The sequence below is a fragment of the Oratosquilla oratoria genome, chromosome 15 (assembly GCF_046742065.1).
Source record: "Oratosquilla oratoria isolate Oo_2021 chromosome 15, ASM4674206v1, whole genome shotgun sequence".
NCBI lineage: Eukaryota > Metazoa > Arthropoda > Malacostraca > Stomatopoda > Squillidae > Oratosquilla > Oratosquilla oratoria.
In genome coordinates this window covers 52,768,435-52,775,934 of record NC_134791.1, presented here as the reverse complement: position 1 = coordinate 52,775,934, position 7,500 = coordinate 52,768,435, and the positions used below count along the sequence as shown (strand labels likewise).

At 38.5% G+C, this 7,500-nt stretch overlaps 1 protein-coding gene across 1 annotated transcript in view; it reads right to left on the bottom strand.

Annotated features, from left to right (window-relative positions):
* LOC143033170 (neuroligin 4-like) overlaps window positions 1–7,500 on the bottom strand; it is a 33,635-nt gene that overhangs the window by 10,647 nt on the left and 15,488 nt on the right. The gene's annotated exons all lie outside the window — the stretch shown is intronic.

Sequence of the window (7,500 nt, the reverse complement as noted above, 5' to 3'; positions counted from 1 at the left end):
CACACACACGTACACGCACACGGTATTGCAGTGATAGAGTTCCCGGGTACCACTATGGCGGTCCGGGCTCGAATCCCGCCAAGGACTTAAATAATTTCAGTATCGCTGCGCTGCAGGTCGTTGCTCGAACTCTCGTGGGCAGGGAGTATGGGATGTGTGTGCGTGTAAAGTCACAGCATTACCCATAGATTAGTCATATATGTTGTCTGAGCTCTATTCCGAGAGGGAAATAGCTGCTGATCTAGAGTCCAGCACATGATCCAAGACTATTGTGAAAAACATGGTGAAACACACACACACACACACACACACACACACACACACACATCTACACACACACACACACACACACACACCACACACACACACACACACACACACACACACACACACACACACACACACACACACACGCGCGCGCGCGCACACAAGCACGCACGCACACACGCACGCACGCACACACACACACACACACACACGCACGTACGCACGCATGCACACACGCACGCACGCACACACACACACACACACACACACACACACACACACACACACACACACACACACACACACACACTACGGCAACGTTAGAATACACAAACCAGGAAATAAACTCAGACCTATAATTTCCCAGATACCCATACCAACTTACGGCTTGGCCAAGAAACTATGCACGATCCTGACTCCATATGTATCTTCCACCTACAGCTTAAACTTGGCAGTAGAATTTCTGGATATTTTGAAAACTAACCATGCAGAAAGTATTATAACATCACTCGACGTGGGGAATCTATTCACTAATATCGAAATTGACCGCATTATCAGCTATATCGGAGCTGCCTAGTGTAAGCCTTATGGTCTCTTGTAGTCTCCTTCATTCTTATGTATATCATCATCGCGTCTACCTTGATAACTCCACCCCTAGACTTAACATCCCTGAAGTAGTACTCCGTGACATGTTTGAGTGCTGTACCAAGGAAGCACCCTTCACGTATCCCCGTGGTAACAAATACCGTCATATAGATGGGATAGCTATGGGTTCTCTCCTAGGAGTTCCTCTAGCAAACTTTTATCATGGGAAGCATTAAAGAACGAGTGTTTAGCACTATGGAAAACCTGACATCTAATGCAGGTATATCGACGATATATTTATCAAGAGCGCCATTGCAGAATATAGAGAATTAATTAGACTCGGCCTTCAAAAAACCTCCGTCCTGACTTTCACTACAGAATCTAACACCGATGGAACGTTGCCATTCCTGGATATTCTCATGACACAGACTGATATCTCTTTCAACACAGACGTCTATGTGAAAGCAACTAATCTAGGCCATTGTTTACACGGAGGAAATGAGTGGCCTCAGAGATATAAGTAAGCTACCATAGGTGCTTATATCAGGAGCGCACTCACTCACTGTGTGAAAGCAACCAACCCAGGCCATTGTTTACATGGAGGAAGTGAGTGCCCTCAGAGATATAAGAACGCTACCATAGGTGCTTATATCAGGAAGGAACTCACCCACTGTTACACGTGGTAACAAGGACATAAGGATATCGGGCGCTCCTAAGAACACTACCATAGGTGCTCATATCAGAAAGGAAATCGAGCGCTCCACCCAGGTGTTGATTAACAATAGCCCCTCCAACAAGGGCATTATCCGTCAAAGGAAGAAAATTATGGATAATTAGTACAACAACAACGATGACGATAAACGAAAAAAGGAACAAGACAGCATTTACTTCAAATTCACTTTCTCCATTTATTACAAGGAAGAAGAGAATTTGTAATACAGAACTTGGAATCACTTTTATGTATGCATTAGGGAAAATCTCCTCCCCACATATATGTATATATATATATATATATATATATATATATATATATATGTATATATATACACATAAGAAGGCTTTGGTGTCAATGTTGGCTTTCGGCGCTGTTTGCTTCGCTCGCGGTTCCTTTCATTAACTGTTAATATTAACTTTCCTTCCTCAACCTCTTGATGGTTATCCAACTTCTTTTCTTGAGAGACCGATTGCAATTCTTCCATAATAACGTCACCCTTCATAGTCCCAGTGTCGTTGTGCGTGTGGTCAAGGACCTGATCCACCGAATTAGAAACCGTTTCTTCAGGGGTTTCTTTAACCACCGTCGGCTTAAGTTTACTAAGAGTTGTCTTTTCAGCCGCCTTTTTTCGATTTATTATAGCAGCCCATCTTCTGTCAATTTTTTTCCGTATCTCCTCATTCTCAATTGCTCATCGAATGTTCTCTTCAAGTAGTGCATCTGGTATTTGATGTGACATAAAGGACCTCTATATCTAGCAAAGCAAGCGAAGCAGTGCTTGGTAAACGCATGACAGACATTTGTTACATTCTTCCCAGATATTTCTTCTAGGAAACCAAATTCTGCATACTTATATTCAAAATCTGGCTAGTCTCGTAACTTTTCACTGGACAGAAGAAGTATTACATGAAATTTCTCTATTCTCTTTTCGAAAGAGAAAGATTTAGTTTTCCCGTATAACACTTGCAACCTACTTCCATAAGTGTCTCTGGCATCTCATGCTTTCTACTGGTGTTTCGCGCATTGTCCTTAGTCGCACTTTACGCACTAAAGGATATGTGTAACCTGTCTCATTGTGAAAGTGCCCACAATCATTTCGTATAATATATAAGGGTAACCTCAGCTGGCGGATCCGAGGTGTCCCCAAAACACAACGACCCAGATCAGATCTCAAAAAGGAGTCAAAAACTCTAAATAAATAATATTACATATTGGTGTGTATATACATATATATATATATATATATATATATATATATATATATATACATATGTATATACGAGTATATTTAAATATACATGTATATATATATATATATAATTATATAAGTGTATATATATATATATATATAGATATATAAGTGTATATATATATATACATATGTATATATACACACACATATATATATATATACATATATATATATATATACATATGTATATATATACATACATATACATATATATAAAACAAAAGACACTAGGAAATGTACTTTGACGACTACCTTTAATCACTTATGACCTGAAAATCGTGTAGCGTTGTGTCAGAAGGGACATGCTTGTTGACGATGTTTGTTTTCATATATTCCTATATGGTATCCAGAGAACACTGCCACTTTGATATATATATGTGGGGGTAATATTCTATGAGGGATGATTTTACTACGTTAGTCCTGAACCAACTGCCAGATTTGAAAATGAGTTCAGCTTTGTTCCAATCAAAACAGTGATTTAATTATTTCACTGCTGAACATTCTGGTCCGTATCTGATTAAACGTTTGTTCAAATCTGACTGATCTTATTCTTAGTCTCTTACGCAAACGAGATCTTTGTCATAATTGTTTGCTGTCAGAAATTTATCAGAACTTGCCAAGTAGTTCAACATATAATGTTTCTCATGTGTTGGAGTAAAGTTAAGACCAAGGCCCAACACTTCTAATTGTGTAACCGAAAGATCGACACTGGAAGGTTGATGACATTGTCTATGAGGGTAAACTTGGTCGGAACACTGTTGTTGCATAACCGACGAAGAAGTTTCCGGTTAAAGATGACTTGATGTTGATCACTAAGGTAGCTTTGCGAAGGGCTATTGGGGCATAAGATACGAAGATTTCTCAAGGCGAATCTTGTTTTCCGGAGGAAGTCTTCAAATTTCAATGATGTTACACGCACACGGTCTGACAAAATAGCTTTGATGTAGAAAGGGAAGCTATAACCCAGGGAAATGTGTTTAACGAACCCAAACGTATTTGGATACACCTGTTCGTCCAAACATTTGGAGAAGAACGTTTTCTGGTTTTCCTCTTTTTTCTATCAATGAACCTACCGTAACCTCCGCTCTTTTCATGGTCTTCCAAAATTATATAAATCAAACATCCCACTGAAGCCCCTCATTTCTAATAAGAGCTCCTGCACTACCAAGCTTTCAAAATATCTCTCAGACATTTTGTCACCTTTTTGTTGTCCAATTTTTCAGCTCACATATTAAATACTCCGTTCAATATATTTTCAAAATTAAAAATGTCAAAGTACAGGATGCCAGGCTGTTTAGTCTTGATATTAACTCCTTTTTTGCTAACATTAATGTCGAGGATGTTCTCCAATTTTCGCAATCCACTCTGCAGCCGTGTCAGGCGAATTTACCACTCCACGTCACCAAAACTCTATATGGAGTTCACCTCTCTGCTTCTACGATTTTTTTTTCTCTAGAGAAAAGTACGGTTGCAGTATTGGTTCTAATTTGTCTCCTGTTTTAGTTAACTTGTACTTGAAGTACTTTGAGTGTTCCTTGTTACCCACCATCAAACCACCTGAGATGATTTGGTTCAGGTATGTCGATGTCATTTTCTCAGCGTGGGATGACAGGTGGGGGCATTTGAAATGTTCTATGATAAGTTGAATAATTTGACCCCTAATATTAAATCCAAACAAAATGGGAGAAAGGTCATCAGATCTCCTTCTTGGATATCTTAATTAGAGGGACTGATGGTAGCTTAACTTCATTATTTCAAGATTAGAAGTGGGTCCCTTGGTCAGTAAATATCACCTTCCTGACTCCTTACCAGCCCTATACTGACCCTGCGACTTTTCTTTGAGTGAGGCCATCAGGCCCGTCATATAAGCTGTCTTGTTACATTCTCCTCTTTATGTCAAAAGAACCTATATGTTAGACCACTTTTACTATCTTGTACTTTCCTGACGAGAACTACATCCGTTAGCCGAAATATAAAAGTTCAAACGTTCTCCCAAGTTTTCCTTTACTCTGACTGTGGGTTCTTATTGTGAAACATGCACACACACACACACACACACACACACACACACACACACACACACACACACACACACACACACACACACACACACACACACACACACACACACACACACACACACACACACACACACACACACACACACACACACACACACACACACACATACACTCACACACACACACACACACACACACACAAACACACACACACACACACACACACACACACACACACACACACACACACACACACACACACATACAGCAACCCAGTTAGACACAGAAAGATAGACGCGGACAGATAGACATCAAAAGATACATGGAGACAGACACATAAAGGCACACATAGATATACAGATAGGCAAAAACTGACTCAGACATACATGGACGGACTGACACAGAAAGCCAAGCAGACCCAAGCAGACAGACACAGAGATACCCTAATAGGTAGACGCCGGTAGACTGATAAAGACAGCCAAACACAGGCTGATACAGACAGACAGACACAGATATACACAGACAGGTAGACCGAGACTACACAGGCAATAATTGACGTTTACTTCCTGAGAAGTAATTTTGAGGGCACGAGAACCATCTCCGGCTAATGCCAGTTGTGTGTTTCCAGTCAGTAGAACTTAAGGAAACTATATTTATTGATTATGTAGTCATTTGTTTTTTGACAAAGTAAATGTCTTCTCCTGGACTAGAAATTTTATTTTTTTCTCAGCAACTTCGATGTATTATTTTGAAACTGAAATAAATGTGTTATAGATTAGTTGAACGATTTTTCTAAACCGGAAAAAAAATTATGGTTATGCCTTTTGTCAAGAAAAATAAACTCAAGTTCGTATGTTTAAAGATATTTTGCATTCTATCATTCTTCACCTTTCCATATATTCACATCAAATCATTCAGTGCCCGGAAACATTTATTAAATTTCATTTGTTAAATATTCGAATCAACTGGCAATATCTATGCATGGGAATATTAGAATCTCGGTTTGTCTTTGGCCTGTTCCGCATCACGGTATGCTAATTCGTTTTGACTGGACGCGTGGTGGTGAAATGTGGTCCGGGAAAAAGGCTGTTTATTAACACTACTCACATTGCTATAAATATTATATATATAGTTAACTATAATCTAAACTATAGTTTTCTTTATTTCTATTATATTAGTGTGTCTTATCTATATTACTTCATGTGCCTCTATCTATATGGGCGTGTAAATATGTGTCCATAGATGTATCCATCGATGCCGATATTTATGAAAGTATGCATATAATATACAATACATACGTGTGTGTATGTATATTCATACATATCTATTGGTGTAGTTAATAGGATATTTTCTTGAACGCATACAAGATTGAAAGCTATGGCACAACCTGATTTATTTATTTTTTATGTACGTTTTCAATATTGCGTTGAAAATTTCAATAATCTTCGTGGAGTGTCTCCAATAGTACTTTAAATGTAAGCAAAGTTTCAGAACCCCTTGATTTCATCTTCAAAATTGTTGTGGTGAGGAGGTACCGGTTGAGGTCACTTATTGCCAAACTGGGCTCAATTAAACCGGTATGAAACTACCGGTCCACTGCTGCTACACTTGCAGCTGTCCATGTTACTGCTACTGAGGCCATGATTCTCTTTGATGAAAAGAGTATCCTGAAATATATATATATATATATATATGTATATATATATATATATATATATATATATATATATATATATATATATTTAAGTATGTGTACTGCGTTGGAGACAGGGGACCCAGACAATTTCTTTTTCGGAATTTTCAGCTCCTGCTATACATCTTGTATGGGCTTCTTTTTCTTTTCAATTTCCTATTCAACCAATTCTCTCCTGAACCTGCATGTGCTTTCGTCATTCCTGATTCTTCCGTCTTGATGTTTTACACTTGTATGCTTAGGTACGATATTTCCTTGAAAGGATGTTGGGTCGTAAGCTATGACACATTCTGAATCATCTACAAAAAACATAAATGCACTGATTACGAGGCAGATAAGAAGAATATCAACGACATAAATGGCAGAAATGTTCTCACTACAGATTACAAACAACGCCTCACCCTCGTCATCTATTATAAAAGTAAAAAAAGAAAAAAGAAAAAATCTCCCCCTTAATACACCTTCTAATACCAAAACGCCCCTGAAAGAAAACCATGTCATCTAGAAGCACACCTACAGAAGTGAGGATTGTGGTATGTCAAGGATAAATTTGACCAGGCGTCTGACACGTCCCCTTCAAGCTGTCAATAATTATTGTTCCGTTCTACACGACTTTCACCCCACACAAAAGCATCTAGTAGATAGCACAGTTAATTACCGATAGAGAGTAAAACCTTCGTCGCATCGCATTTTTAGAAGCCATATAGATAATGACAACCAACCATAATCATAGAAATATATTTATAGACACTTCCTTCATCAAAGATAATCATAGCCCCAGCAACTGTAGTAACGGCAGACAGAAAGCTTCACTGAATTTTATCGAGTCTAGCTTGGCAACATGTGATTTGTCCCAGTACAGCCTCTAAGAACAATAGATATTCATAATGTAATAAGGTGCCATGAAAAGTTGTTGAGTGTAATAAAGAATATGACTCAAGATAGATATGTATTTATGACGATATGT